Below are 16,465 nucleotides of genomic sequence, written 5' to 3' on the forward strand. Positions count from 1 at the left end.
TAATTACCTAAGTACTACTAACAGAAGTCAGCGGTAAGTAGGGTCGATCTCCATAGGGAGGCGGTCACTATCTACTCGTTAATTTAGTCCGTCTGAAGTCACTAAACTGGGGGTTTGAGTTGTTTAAACTAAACTAAGGGAGATAAAGGCAAGAGAATTAAAGATAAGAGGATTTAGCAAAAGAAAGAGGAAACTAGGATTGTCGGGTCGTCAATGAGTGTCAGCTAATTGCAGCTAAGGTACAAATCCGTCGCATGTGTCGGTCTAAGGGGCAACGAATATCTCCTTCCGGTCTCAATTCGCCCTAAAATACTATTAGCTTAGCTTCCGCCCTCACTAAAGCATCCTATTGTTCACTACGGGTCTCACCCCTTCCAACCTTCCGGTTTAGGTCAAGGCTTACCAAGGTTAATTAAGCTAAGTGCATCGATTCAAATAGCTAGCTACAGTTATGAGCAATGATTACCAACATAGACTTAACAACAGCGAAAGATCCGTAACCTAATTAGCAATTAACATCAGTTCACTGACTCCCCTAAATCTTAGCATGGAAATTAGCTAGACATAATAAATAAAATAAAAGCAGAAGATGAAGAAGTAAATAACATTGCAAAATAAAGAGAGAATAGAGAAAGAATTACTAAATAAGATCCGGAAGAAAGGCAGTGTTCAACAGAGAGAAAGGGAAAAGATTAATGTATGAGGTGGTCTTGAAGTGATCTATCGTCTTTCCTATTTATAAGAAAGACAAATTATTTGACCTAAAAACGAAATAAAACTTAAAAGGCCTGAGCCCAATAGAGAATTACTCGATCGAGCTATTTTAAACAGCTCGATCGAACAGACTCTCAGCAATCCTCTCGATCAAGAAGATAAACCACTCGATCGAGGAAACCCTAAATAGCACAATTCGATTGAACAGAAAATTCCGTTCGATCGAGGACTTCTTCTTTAAAACCACTCGATCGAGCTATAAAAAAGCTTCGATCGAGTGACTTTGACTCAGCCATCTCATTGCATCGTTAGTTTCAGCCTTGACTTTGTGATTTAGCTCCCGAAATGACTTCACGCATCCCATAACAGCGGTGTTTCCGCTCCAAATCTACTCACCCTCCAAATGCATGCAAAACGGACGATAAAAGGCTTGATTCTACCACTTTCGGGTCCATTCCTGCAAATAAAGCAAAATAAACCAAAGTAGAATATTCGGGGCATTTCGTAGCATAAAACTACGAGGATAGCATAGAAATACGTGCATAAAGAGGCCTAAAAAGACTATATAAAATGCACGTATCAAATCTCCCCAAACCGAACCTTTACTCGTCCTCGAGTAAACAAAATGCAAACTAATGGAACGGAAAAGAAAACTCACAGCTAGCTACGAATGCCCACTTAAACCGATTTAATGCAGCAAACTAACACTTATAGCAAAACAGTCAAGTGCAAATGAGTTGTAAGGTGTTTATAATAAAGCTGAACCGTCGACCTTGCAAGACCTTTAATGATGGACTCTCACGGGTCACTCTTCTCTCATGAAGCAAAGGGTAAGCAAATGTAAGAGAGAAGGAAATATCGTCGCTCACCTAAACTACGACCCACATAAACAGGCATGCAACTAATATGATAGACAATTCTGATCACCACATATACATTCCAACCAATCAAGGTCATGTCACAGCCGAGGGCTTACAAAAATATGGTAAAGTGAGACAATGGGTAAGAAAAGGCAAAACATTTATGGGAATGTGGAGGTATAGGCGGCCAAGCTAGTACCTAAACAGAACCAAGTAACAACATCTGATTCTCACTCAATTATAGAATTAAGCGCATGTGCCCTTCATTTGGCATCAAAACTCACCAAACCGAACCAAACATACTGCTCAAATGATCAAAATAAAACATAGGAGTAAAAACCGATCTTATAATCAAACATCTTTTTTTTCTTTCTTTTTCTTTCTTCACGGCTTTTTCTTTTCTTTTTCTGTTTTTCTTTTTTTCATTTTTCAATTATTTTTTTCAAATTTTTCAACTTCTTTTTTTCATAAGCATCATCCTCCTTCCTCCATAAATTACCAACTCCAAATCATCAGATACAGGCCAAACTTGGCACAATGAAATATATACCACAAAACAATCTAACTTGACAAGGTAGGCTAAATTTGGATGTAGTTAAGGATCAACAGGCAAATTTGGCTAATGTGGAGTTAAATGGGTAAAGATGAAAGAAAGGGGAATGTAAGCACCTCCCTGCATATGACACCAACCACTAACCCGAATGTATGTAGGCAAAAAGCAATTGAATTTCATTTTTGTGCAAATTAATGAACATGCTATGCAAGGAGTAACTACTCACAATCCTACATGAAACAGGTCATAAATGACACCAGTTTATAAGGCTCTAGTTTCTTAGAAATTATAAGTAGTTTGCCAAAATTTCAGGTCAAGTCTATTCGTTCAGCTAAATATTAACATTAACTCATAGATATGCAAAAAGACAAAGCTAAAAGATAATAGTTTTATGCAAGGCTTAAGCAAAAAGACAATTGCAGTGCAATTTCATCATTGAAATCTACCGTTCCGACTCAACCTATATGCTAAAATAAACGTGAATTTTTTTTATTTTTATGAAATTTTAATTTTTATGAGATTTTTGATTTTTATGAAAATAAACAATAATGCATACAAAAATTAAAGGTGATAACAGAAATGCAATAAAAAAAATATGCAGACACAGATATGGATGCATAACCTCCCCAAACCAAACCGTACAATGCCCTCATTGTACTCAAAAATAGGAAAGGAAAATGCAAACTAAAAAGGGGAGTGAAGATGCGGAAAACTCACAAGAATACGTGAATAGGGACCTCCCCAAACCGACCATGAACATGGGAGGTCACGTGTAGCTTAGTAGCATCGTCATAGGAAGTAAATCAGCCAAATTCATGCGATGGTACTCGATCGAGAAGAATTAGTACTCGATCGAGTACATTAGATTGCATAAGATGTCGATCGAGTAAGTAGGGCTCTCGATCAAAAGATCCTCTTTGGCAAACACTCGATCGAGAAGAAGCTTTGCTTGATCGAGTGAAATCATCAACAAAAGGGTTCGATCGAGTATATAAAGTACTCAATCGAGCCATCCATAATTGATTCCTGCAAAGATGCAATAAACAGCCCGCGAAACTAACAAAACAAGCATGACTGATCCAGTCTATGGTATGACAACCAATTATTACAACGCAATTAAAATGTTTGAAAAGCAACTAAAAATTAAAACTCCGGGTTGCCTACCGGAGAGCGCTAGTTTCAGACATGTCCCAGCTCGACCTTTTTTTCTTTCAGTCAGCAAATCCAATTGAGCCCAGTCAAAACAGCTCAAGGCATGCAGCAATCGATCAAATAACTACGCATGTGCTACACAAAAATGTAAGTAGCACCATAATATAAAAATAAAATAGGAAACTAAAACATGCAACCATTTGAGCCTAACGAATTTCCTATGACAGCTCCCAAATTTATCCACAAAGTAATCCTACCCTCCAGCTACGGGCGGAATATAAAAGCTCAAATTATCTGTCAGTGGAAAATAAGAGAGCTTGGGAGCATTTAAAGGTAATCTATGGTACCGTCTCAGCTTAACAAATTTCTGGCAACAAGTATGGTGAAAAATCGTTAACTTATTCGTCTCACCGAGAGGGGTAGAGCATCAAAAGAAAAAAAAGGAATCATATGAGATAGCGTACTATTAACATCAACAATAAAAAAATTGTCGTTAACTACCTCGGTTTGGCTGCTCTCAATGACGGAATCATTGACAAAAGAATATATTATCTCTTCCGTGCTAGGAGCAATCACTGACTCAGTTGTCTTCTAGTTCCCCTCCTCTGTGGGTTTTATCCCGTAAATCGCAGCCTCGAGCGCATCTAGCTCGGCTTTGAAAAGGGGAGATTCACCGTAGCCATTGTCTTCAGCAAAATCGTCATCCAAAACGGACTCAAGTGACGTATCATTGCTCTCCATGGCCATATCACTCGATCGAGAATGATCTTTGCTCGATCCAGGAGTTTCTTCATCCAATTCACTCGATCGAACATGGCAAGGTGTTCGATCGAGGTCTTCCTCAAAACAGCTATTCGATCGAGTGGTTTGTTCTACTCGACCGAATTCTTCCTCATAGAATTCACTCGATCGAACATGATGGACTGTTCGATCGAGTGTTTTATGCTGAACCGTGGTGAAGTGCTTGAGAAATGCTTCGTGCTCTTCGATTTCCGAGTCGTACAAATCGTCATCATCAATAGGCAGCTTAGGTTCTTCATAGGAAGGACCGCTCTTGGTACAAAAAAACATGTACCTCCTCTGGATGCCTATAATCTATCTCGGTAGCTAATAGAGCTATTTGAGACTCGATTAAATTGACACGAGCTTCCCTAGCTTCATCAATTTCTTACGCTCGAAGTGCAAGTGCCTTCACCAAGGACTTCAATTCAGCAACCTCTTCATTCTCTTTAACGGGAGGAAGGGTTCGTTGTTGCGGGAGCCAGATAAACGGAGGCTTTTGACAGCCTCGTTGCTGAAGCGGATGTGGTGGCACATATGTAGTGGAATGACTAGCTTGTCTACGCTGCTTGAACGCATAGACTTTGTCGCGCCAAATTTTGACACGGTCGTTTCCCGCTAGACAGATGATAGCATTGTGCCCCGCAGCACCACATCTCTCACAGAAAACCACCTGTTGCGCCATAGGATGGGACATAGGTGGAAGATCAAAGGTACTCAAGCCTTCCCTTTGATGATCTTTTACCTAAAATTGTCTAGGTAGGACCTGTAGGACCTATCAGAACAGCACTCAAGGAAAAAGATAACAACTATCTCAAGGAATAAATCCCTTGAGGCTAAAGACAGACAAAAGTAAACAAGTAAATAAAGTAGTTTCCTCCTCGGCAACGGCGCCAAAATTTGATACCGTCGTCAGGTACCAAAAATAAATACCTAAGTACTACTAACAGAAGTCAGCGGTAAGTAGGGCCGATCTCCACAGGTAGGCGGTCACTATCTACTCATCATTTTAGTCCGTCTGAGGTCACTAAGCTGGGGGTTTGAGTTGTTTAAACTAAACTAAGGGAGATTAAGGCATTAGAATTAAAGATAAGAGGATTTAGCAAAAGAAAGAGGAAACTAGGATTGTCGGGTCGTCAATGAGTGTCAGCTAATTGCAACTAAGGTATAGATCGCTCGCATGTGTCGGTCTAAGGGGCAACGAATATATCCTTCCGGTCTCAATTCGCCCTAAAATACTATTAGCTTAGCTTCCGCCCTCACTAAAGCATCCTATTGTTCACTGCGGGTCTCACCCCTTTCAACCTTCCGGTCTAGGTCAAGGCTTACCACGGCTAATTAAGCTAAGTGCATCGATTCAAATAGCTAGCTACAGTTATGAGCAGTGATTAACAACGTAGACTTAACAACAGCGAAAGATCCGTAACCTAATTAGCAATTAACATCAGTTCACTGACTCCCCTAAATCCTAGCAGGGAAATTAGCTAGACATAATAAAAAAAATAAAAGCAGAAGATGAAAAATAAATAACATTTCAAAATAAAGAGAGAATAGAGAAAGAATTACTAAATAAGATCCGGAAGAAAGGCAGTGTTCAACAGAGAGAAAGGGAAAACATTAATGTATGAGGTGGTCTTGAAGTGATCTGTCGTCTTTCCTATTTATAGGAGAGACAAATTATTTGACCTAAAAACGAAATAAAACTTAAAAGGCCCGAGCCCAATAGAGAATTACTCGATCGAGCCATTTTAAACAGCTCGATCGAACATACTCTCAGCAAAACCTCTCGATCGAGAAGATAAACCACTCGATCGAGGAAACCCTAAATAGCACAATTCGATCGAACACAAAATTCTATTCGATCGAGGACTTCTTCTCTTAAAACCACTCGATCGAGCTATAAAAGCCTTCAATCGAGTGACTTTGACTCAGCCATCTCATTGCATCGTTAGTTTCAGTGTTGACTTGGTGATTTAGCTCCCGAAATGACTTCACGCATCCCATAACAGCGGTGTTTCCGCCCCAAATCTACTTATCCTCCAAGTGCATGCAAAATGGACGATAAAAGGCTTGATTCTACCACTTTCGGGTTCCTTCCTGCAAATAAAGCAAAACAAACCAAAGTAGAATATTCGGGGCATTTCGTAGCATAAAACTACGAGGATAGCATAGAAATACGTGCATAAAGAGGCCTAAAAAGACTATATAAAATGCACGTATCAATAGTCATTAACATAAAGAGGAAAAAGGAGATTGGAAAGATCATACCATGCGGTCTTCAATATCCTCATGTCTCGGATGTGGCGTAGTCGATCAATGTGAAAAAGGATGAACAAACAGAATATTTACAAAACAATATATACAAGACTACACTACAAAGGAAATGAACATGTTTTTGGATTTTTGTATTTTTCAATTTTTTTGTATTTTGTTTTAATGAAATTAAAACATATTTTTGTATTTTTCAAAAATTTTCAATTTTTATCATTTTTATTTTTTAAAAAGTCAAGTTAGAATTTCCCATCCCCACACTAGTATGGGCATTGTCCTCAATGGCCAATACGATAGGAAATTTTGCAATCTATATGAAAATGCATGATTTCTAAGCTAAATGCAAATTATATGACATATAAACAATAGTGAATGCAAACTAAGCTATGCTATATGATGCATGGTTTTTTGTTATGTTGGAGAACATAATTTAGATTAGCTCCCAATGCATATGCATAAACTTCCCCAAACCAAAATAGACAATATTTCTAATGTCAAAAATTGGGAGAGTTCATGCATAAAGATGTTATGCATGAAACTACAATTGTCATTTTGGATTTTGAATGTGGGAAAAATTATTATCATCACCCAAATGTTGCCTAGGTGGAATAATAGTCCAACTTTTTACGAGGACACCCAAAAATAATATAATCAAATATGAAGTAAGTTAATAAAACATGAAATTCTTGTCATGAAAAAAAAAATGAGAGGGGAGAAAAAGATACTTCACTTTGGCCTTGATGGGTGCCTTGCGCCCGCTCCATCTAGCTCATGAAGTGTTCTTCAAAGGTCACCATCATCCCTTCCCAAATCACTATCCCAAGCTTCCCTCGATGCATCGCTTCCATGGAAATCCATAAACTCGTCCTCTTCGCTATCTAGTTCCACCGTATCTCCACCATTTGAGTTTTCACTCCCTTCACCTCCTTGACCATGTGCTCCCTCATTAGCTTTATCCGAATTTGGGAAAAGAATATGCATTTGAGCCCAAGAGGGAAACATTCCCTCTTCACTAATAATTCCTTGTCGAGCCATTTGGTGAAATTGTGGATACAAGGCATAGTAATTATCCACATTGGCCTCGAATTGGCGGAGGTGCATATCTTGAAGGATCCCCGTCACGAAATCATCCCTAGGGAGGATGAAAGGATTTGGGTGGTTATAGGGTTGGTATTGGAAGGGGTAAGGTGGTATCACAATCTTCTCATTTTCATTTCTTGGTTGCTCATGTCGTTGTTGTGTTGGAGGTGGTGCTTGATTGGCTTGATTTGAGTTTGTGGGGATGAGATAAGATGGGATTGGAGAAAGAGGGCCTCTTCTTGGTGAAATTCTTGGCAAATTCCCCATTGGTAGGTAAATGGGGTTGCTCCCCTTGGTGATCCATTTAATCTTCTTCTCATAACCCTCATGGGTTATCCAATGGTGTTGTATAAGAATTAGCTCCTCGTTGATTCTAGTATTTCCCGAATGTGGTGTATACTCATTGTTTTCATTAAACTTAGGGTTTAAATGCTTTGCAAGTCTTGTGATGAGTCCCCCATTTACAATATGCTTCACACCATCATCATTCCCGTTTCGGAATTTGGCCCATTTCTCTAGGAGAACAAGTGGGGCGTTGAAATGGTACCCACTTCTCCCTTGAATCTCAAGATAGGATTCCATAAAGACAAGGTCTCGCTCATTTACTATCGTCGGATCTCGGCGAGCAAGTAGGATTTCGGATAGGAATCGGTAAGTGAGCCTTATAATGGGATTTTGGATATGAAAGGCTAAACATTCCTTGATATAAGAGAAATCCCGACCCGTCATAGCTCTCCATAAGGGTGCCACACTATAATTTCTCGGCCTTGATGTTCGGGTAGGCGAAACATCTAGCCCAAGCACACTTACAAATTCGACAAGGGTCATCATCCTAGTTGTACTTTCCAATCTAAACTCTACACAAATTGTCTTGTTCAAAGTGGTAATTTTTAAGAAACTCAAGAAATTCAAGGACTAGAGACCGATATGTTTGTTCATGCATATGGAACAAAGTAGAAAGACCAAATAACTCGAAGAGAGCTTCCGTTTGGTGATATATTCCAAGTTTTCTCAAGGTTTTATGGCACATGAATTTGGTAGGAAGAATGTTCTTACCAAGTAATCGGTGGAAAACGAGCCTTTGAACATCATTGACAAACTATATATTGGAAAATTCATCAAGCTTGGTGAGGTCAACTATCTCCTCATGTTCTCTTCTTAAAGTATTGATGTGAGAAGTGGATGAGCTTCCTCTTACCCTTGGTCTTCTTCTTTCCCTAAATAATGATCCTCTTGGTCCCATTCTTGGATGTAGATCTGAAATTTGATTTGTTTGAAATAAGGAGATGTTCCTTGTGATTTAGAGCTTCTTTTGAATCTATTGAAACCCTAGATTTTGGGGGGTTTTGTTTTTGTGGGGTAAATGAGTGCTTGAGATATGATTTGGGTAATAAGAGAGGGGGTTTTATATTATAAAGTGGAAGGAAGGATGAGGTGTCACAAAATGTGTGGTGGGGAAGAATTTAATTGGTGAGAAAATCGGGAATAAAAGACACGGGGCGACGAGCGGCTCGCTATCGGGATGTTCGAATCGTGTACCATGGAGACGAGCGGATTTCTCACGGGACGCTCGGATTGTCATCCAGGGCAGATCCCAAATTTTGAAGTAGTCAGGACGAGCGGATGAACGTCGGGACGAGCGTCTTATTGCTGTAGGACGAGCGGATTCAGACGAGGATGCTCGGATTCTCTTCCAGGAAGAAATGCCAGAAAATGATACCATCAGGACAAGCGGATTCCTGGTGAGACGACCGTCCCGAGAGAGTCGAGCGGATTGTCATTGAGGATGCTCGGATCTCTAGTCGGAACAAAGTATCTGCTTCCCAGTTTTCTTAGAACGAGCGGCTTTCACCCAGGTCGCTCGGATCATTGGTCTGGACGAGCGGACTCCTTGCGGGTCGCTCGAGTTTGTCCTGCTTTTCCTCTAATTTGGTGAAAGTGCTTCCCCACACTTGAATTGCTAGATCCTTCATTCATCAAAAATGATTAGTGACCCTCCCTCACTTACTCTCATGGGAAGAATCACGCTTATGATAAATATGCAATAAAGTTAATGATACAAGTTAAAGAAGTTAGAATATTTACAAGTGGTGGTTTGGAGAGGACTCCACCAAACTGTCTCTTTGACAATCTTCTCAAGGAGGAGGAGGCCCGAGGTAGGTGACCTCGACCACTCCAATGAATGCTCCTTCATAATACGGTTTCAATCTTTGGCCATTAACTTTAAATTTGCTTCCATCTTCCAACCTTATTTCGAAGTCTCCATGCCTTCCTACCTCGGTGATCACATAGGGACCCATCCATCTAGAGTTCAACTTCACGGGAAAGAGACGGTATTGGGAGTTGAATAGAAGGACTTTATCTCCCTTGTGTAAGGCCTTTTGCTTGATCCTCTTGTCATGAAGTAACTTTGTCCTTTCTTTGTAGATCTTGGCATTCTCATAAGATTGTAGTCGGAATTCTTCCAACTCTTGAATTTGCATCATCCTCTTTTGACCACTTAGTTTGAGATCAAGGTTGAGAGCTTTTATTGCCCAAAAAGCTTTGTATTCTAACTCAATTGGCAAGTGGCATGCTTTCCCAAAGACAAGTTTGTAAGGGGAGCCTCCTATGGGAGTCTTATAGGTCATCCTATAAGCCCAAAGAGCGTCATCAAGCTTCATGCTCCAATCCTTACGAGTCTTGTTAAGAAATTTCTCAAGAATTTGCTTGATCTCTTTGTTTGAAACTTCAACTTGACCGCTTGTTTGAGGGTGATATCCTAAGCCGGTTCTATGTTGAACACCATATTTGGTTAATAGGGATGTGAGGTTCTTTTCATGAAAATGCGTCCCTCCATCACTTATGATTGCTCTAGGGACTCCGAATCTTGGAAAGATTATTTTCTTGAAGAGTTTAGTGACCGTTCTTGCATCATCGGTTGGGGTGGAAATTGCCTCCACCCATTTTGAGACGTAGTCTACGGCCACGAGGATGTATTTGTTCCCTTTGGATGTCACAAACGGTCCTTGATAGTCGATTCCCCAAACATCGAAGATCTCTACCTCTAGTATCCCCTTTTGTGGCATCTCATTTTTCCAAGAGATATTCCCCATTATTTGACAAGCATCACAATCAAGGATGAATTCCCTAGCATCTTGGAACATAGTAGGCCAAATGAAGCCCGATTGAAGGATCTTAGCAATAGTCCTTCGTGCTCCATGGTGTCCACCATAAGGTGATGAGTGACTACCTTCCAAAATACCATGGATCTCCCATTGGGGTATGCACCTCCGGTAAAGTCCATCACTACACTCTTTGTAAAGATTGGGGTCATCCCAAAAATATCTCTTTACTTCGAATAAGAATCGCTTCCTTTGGTTGTAGCTCAAATTTTGAGGAAGAACTCCTCCAACAATATAATTGGCATAATCGGCGAACCATGGAGTAGTATGCCTCTCAAGTTATGAATGAATGGCCATCAAAATATCATCGGGGAAAGAGTCATTGATCGGTGTCTCTCCCTCTTCATCATGAAATCGGATTCTCGACAAGTGATCCGCTACTACATTCTCGGCCCCTTTCTTATCTCTTATTTCTAAGTCAAATTCTTGGAGTAGCAAAATCCATCTCAAAAATCTTGGTTTTGCTTCTTTCTTTATCAAGAGATGTCGAAGAGCACGGTGATCCGAGAAAACGATCACTTCTGATCCAAGCAAATAAGAACGGAATTTGTCTAATGCATAGACAATGGCAAGGAGTTCCTTTTCGGTGGTATCATAATTCACTTGGGAGGAATCAAGAGTCTTGCTTATATAATAGATAGCATGCAAAGCTCTTCCTACCCGTTGGCCAAGAACTGCTCCAACGGCGTAGTTACTCGCGTCGCACATGATCTCGAATGGTAGTTCCCAATATGGTGGTTGAATGATCGGTGCCGAGATTAGTGCTTCCTTAATTCTATTAAAGGCTTCAACACACTCATTAGTGAAGTGGAATTGGGCATCTTTAAGTAAGAGTTGAGTGAGGGGTTTCGCGATTTTTGAGAAATCTTATATAAAACGGCGATAGAAACCCGCTGACCGAGAAAACTTCTCACCCCTCTAACATTCACGGGAGGTGGGAGTTTCTCTATCACCTCAACCTTAGCTTTATCGACCTCGATGCCCTTTTTCGAGATTAAATGACCCAAAACAATTCCTTCATTGACCATAAAGTGACACTTTTCCCAATTCAAAATGAGACTAACGTCTTAACATTTTTGCAATACAAAAGAAAGGTTATGCAAGCAAGAGTCAAAGTCTTTTCCATAAATGCTAAAATCATCCATAAAAACTTCCATTATGGTCTCTAGGTAGTCGGAGAAGACACTCATCATGCATCTTTGGAAAGTAGCGGGGGCATTACATAAACCAAAAGGCATTCTCCTATAAGCAAAAGTACCATAAGGGCATGTGAAGGTGGTCTTGTGTTGGTCATCCGGGTGTATGGGGATTTGAAAGAATCCCGAATACCCGTCAAGGTAGCAAAAGAACTTGTTGGAGGCTAACCTCTCAAGCATTTGGTCAATGAATGGTAGGGGGAAATGATCCTTTCTTGTTGCAGAATTCAATTTTCGATAGGCAATACACATACGCCAACAGGTGATCTTTCTTGTGGGTATTAGCTCATTCTTATCATTTGTTACCACCGTGCCACCTCATTTCTTAAGTACCACTTGAACGGAGCTAACCCACAAAGGATCCAATATGGGATATATGATTTCTGCATCAAGTAATTTCATAACCTCTCCTTTAATAACTTCTTGCATGTGGGGGTTTAATCTCCTTTGAGATTGGATGGTAGGTCTATGGTATTTTTCTAGATGAATTCTATGCATGCAAAAATTGGGACTTATCCCCTTAAGATCATCTAGACTATAACCTATAACCTTTTCATGTTGTTTCAACACATCAAGCAATTTTCCCAATTGGTTCTCATCAAGTTTGTCATTAATAATCACGGTTTTGGTCTTAGATTCATCAAGATAAACATATTTCAAATTTGGGGGAAGGGGTTTTAGAGTTGGAACTTGTACCTCACTTTCCTCCATTGAGGGTTCATTAAGAACTTGCTCAATTTCCATTAGACATTCCATTCTCGTGTTATATTCAACTTGTTCTTCAAGCTCACAAATCTCATCGTACTCAAATTCCATGACAAACTCTTCTTGCTCTTCGGCTTGTACGATGTCATCTTCGATTGCCTGTTCTTCTTCTATGGGTTGATATGCTTCTACAAGGATGTTATGTACTAATTCGGATTGCTCATGAGTAAGTTTTTTGTTGGCTAGAGAGGCCTCAAGAAGATCCACTTCTAATTCCCAATGCGGATTTTTGGCCTCACTTGCTTCTAAGGCTTCCAATGCTTGCATGGGGTCTTTGAAGAAAGGTATACTCAAGTGGTCCTCAACAAAATAATCTATAATATCCATCTTTACAAAATATCAAACAACTTGAAAATAATTAGAACAAACCTTGAGGAGTTTTACTTCCCTAAGGCAAAGTAAGACACAACTAAAAACAATCAAAGAAAATCAAATCAAGTTAACACCGTCCCCGGCAACGGCGCCATTTTTTGTTCGTCGGTTTTGTTACTCGTCGTCAAAAGTTACCTAGACCAAAACAATATTTATAACTTCACAAACTACTCTACTATTAGTAAAGAGGTAAGTAAAGGTCGGATCCCAAGGGACGGGTATTGATGTAGGATTTTCGATTGCAAATGGTCGTGTCTAAGGGTGTCACAATTTGGGGTTGAGATAGGAGATCAACTAAACTAATCAACAATAAAAATAAAGCAATGAAAGAAAGAAAGATGATTAAGATGTAAACAAATGATAAAAAGCACTAGGGTGTCATGGGTTCATAGAGGATACATGGGAATTGATCATACAAACATATTCTCAAATTATAAGCAAGAAATTATTGTTGTGATAGGATCGAGTTGGTTTATATCTTACAATCCTAGGAAGGTTTGGGTCCCGGAGCCGAATCGATTAGATTGTACAACACCTACAAGTCAACTTAATCCTCCCTACTCAACTATATGCATGGTCTAATGAGACTCGAGTTGGTTTATGTCTTACAAGTCTCATTAAATAGGTAAGTGATGAGTAAAAAAAATGCAAGGTTTCATAGGCTCGCATTTCATCAAACATAACACGTGCATAAGTTGAGATCACAACAAGCAAGCAAATCAATTATGTGAACATATTAGATTAAGCATGAATCATCCCCCATGTTGGTTTCCCTTAATTACCCATTAACCCTAGTTAAGATACTACTCACTCATTATCAAGTTTAACATGCTAACAAGGTTGTCAATCATATTAACAAGGCAAAACATGATGAATGAATGGAAATGATTAACAATATTTAAAACAAGGATTAAGAGAGAATTATACCTAAAGATGAATCAAAATAATAAAGCAAAGAATAATAGAAGTACTTGATGATTGATGGAAGGTTGTCAATCCTCCAAATAAACCCCAAATAATCTTCAATTACCCAAAATAAATGATGAACAATATAGAAATTAAGGAAATGAGATTTGTATTAAAGCTTAATTAAGAGTTGATTACAAGATTAAGATAAGATTAAAATTGGATTAGAATAACCTAAAAAGAGCCTCCTAATCTAATTAGTACGATCGGGTATTTATACTAAGGATTAGGTACATAAATTAGGGTTACTAAGGGCTTAAATGACGATTAAGTCCCTTAAGAAAAATTGAGGAAGTGCTCCTCTCGAGGGAGATGCGCATATCTGTTTTGGTGGTCTTCATGGAATACGCTCGTCCCGAGCGGCTTGGCTGAGGGACGGTCTGCACTGGAGAGGAATCCGAGCGGATTAGTGAGGGCGACGCTCGGATTGAGAGGGACCAGGACGAGCGTCTTTGCCACGGGACACTCGGATTGTAGCAAGCCAGGACGCTCGTCCCGTGCACTGCGACGCCCGGATCAGCAGCCAGTCCCATCTTCTTCTTTTCTTTCTCCAACAATCCTCATGGATCTTGTTGGAGATGCAAGGATCTTTTCATCATTGCCCATTTACTTCATTATTCCTTTGATACTTGGTCATTAGATTCGATCAATTTAGCTCCATTTTTCCATGAAAATGCAAGGTTCTTACTCCTTTCCTACCAAGGGATCAATACCTCAAAGAATTTTCAAAACGAAAGACTAAAGATAATAAATGACCCAATTATGCACTAAAAAGCATAGGAACGAGGCTAATTCGGGGACTAAATATGCTCAAATATGAGTCACATCATCCGTACCAACCGAGGAGAACCTACCAAATGGTACTCCAACACCACCCCACTTGACCGGTAATTTCATTGCCAAATCTGCATTCATACAATTGGTTAAGAGAAGTCAATTTGGAGGGTTGCCTAGTGAGGATCCTCATCTACACATGGAGACTTTTGTGACTATTATGATGCAATCTCCCAAACGAGGGTAACTCAAGATCAAATTTGATGGGTATTGTTTCCTTTTTCCTTGATCCGAACCGCAAAACAATGGTTGAAGAGCCTAGACAAGACCACTATTGGAATTGATTCATGGAAGAAGTTAATACTTGCCTTTTACAATAAGTTCTACCCTCCGGAGAATACCAACATGTTAAGAGCCCAAATTACTGGGTTCAAGCAAAGAGATTAAGAGTCTATATATGAGGTATGAGAAAGATTCAAAGATATATATCGCTCTTGTCCTCACCATAGACTAAGCGAATGGTTTCTAGTCCAACAAATTTGGAATAGGTTGTATGAAGATGCAAGAAATGTGCTCAACATGGATTCTAATGGAAGATTCACCGAGGTAGATGACAACCAAACTTGGGAAAATATAGAGGAGATGGCGGTTCATAATTTTCAATATAGTAGGCCAAGAAAAGCTACTAGAGGAGGGAGACATGAAGTTGACTCCGTCATATAATTGAGTGCCAATTTCGGTGTCCAACTATGCTCTCATATTGACACAATGAACTTGAAATTTGACAAGGCCATAGCCAAGATGAATGAAGCTTCTCAATCACCCAAGCAACATGTCAATGCCATGGTGGCAACATCTTCTATTCCAAATGGAGTATGTGAGAATTGTGGAACTTTGGGACATGATCAACAAGAGTGTAGGGGCACAAATGAGCAAGTGAATGTTTTCCAAGCATACAAGAATGGCACCCTTTACTCCAAATTTTACAATGAAAACACTAAATTTAACCCAAACTTCTCATACAAAAGCCAAAATGTTCAAAATCCTCAACCAACATACACCCCACCTCCAATGAGAAATCCTACTCAAAGACCCTATTTCAACCAAAACCAAGGATTCCAAAACCAACCCACTTACAATCAATCCAATGACCAAGGTTTTGATGTTCAAAAAGCGATCCTTCAAATACAAAAGAGCCAACAAGATTTCTTTGCTCAAATGCAAAGAGATAGCCAAGGCAAAGACACTACCATCAACAATATCCTTGCTCATACCAAGATGTGGGAAACACAAATGTCCCAATTGGCCTCTTCAAGTTCCCAAAGGCAAAAAGGACAATTACTTGCTCAAGGTAATCCTCCTACAAGACATGAAACTATCAATGCAATCCACTTGAGGAGTGGTACACGATATGAGGAACCTAAGGAGCCAGTTGAAAGTGTCAGGACAAGAGATGTGATGGAACCATTGAGGAGAAATCCTAAGGTAGTGGAGCTAACTATCAATGACTCATTGAAGAAGAGAAATGAAGAGAAGGCCAAAGAGGTTGAAAAAGAACCTATTTTGATTAGACTTCTATTTCCAAGTCGCTAAGCCAAGCCCAAGCTTGATGAGCAACTTGAAAAGTTCATGGAGATTGTGAAGAACCTAGAGGTCTCCATTCCATTCACGGAGTTGATCAACCATGTGTCGGTCTATGCCAAATACATGAAAGATATCCTTACCAAGAAGAAGTCTATTAGGAGGTTGGAAACCATCGCATTCACAAAGATAAGTAGTGCAATACTTCAAGGGAATTCCCCACCTAAGCTCAAAAAT

The 16,465-nt window shown here is 39.7% G+C and overlaps 1 non-coding gene across 1 annotated transcript; it reads right to left on the reverse strand.

Annotated features, from left to right (window-relative positions):
* Positions 1–15,052: 15,052 nt before the first annotated feature.
* On the reverse strand, positions 15,053–15,159 carry LOC141638862 (small nucleolar RNA R71). The gene has a single exon (XR_012542278.1). It is a non-coding gene; the product is annotated as a small nucleolar RNA R71 (small nucleolar RNA).
* Between the last annotated feature and the right edge of the window lie 1,306 nt (positions 15,160–16,465).

Source organism: Silene latifolia, unplaced genomic scaffold (assembly GCF_048544455.1).
Source record: "Silene latifolia isolate original U9 population unplaced genomic scaffold, ASM4854445v1 scaffold_218, whole genome shotgun sequence".
NCBI classification, from domain to species: Eukaryota; Viridiplantae; Streptophyta; class Magnoliopsida; order Caryophyllales; family Caryophyllaceae; genus Silene; species Silene latifolia.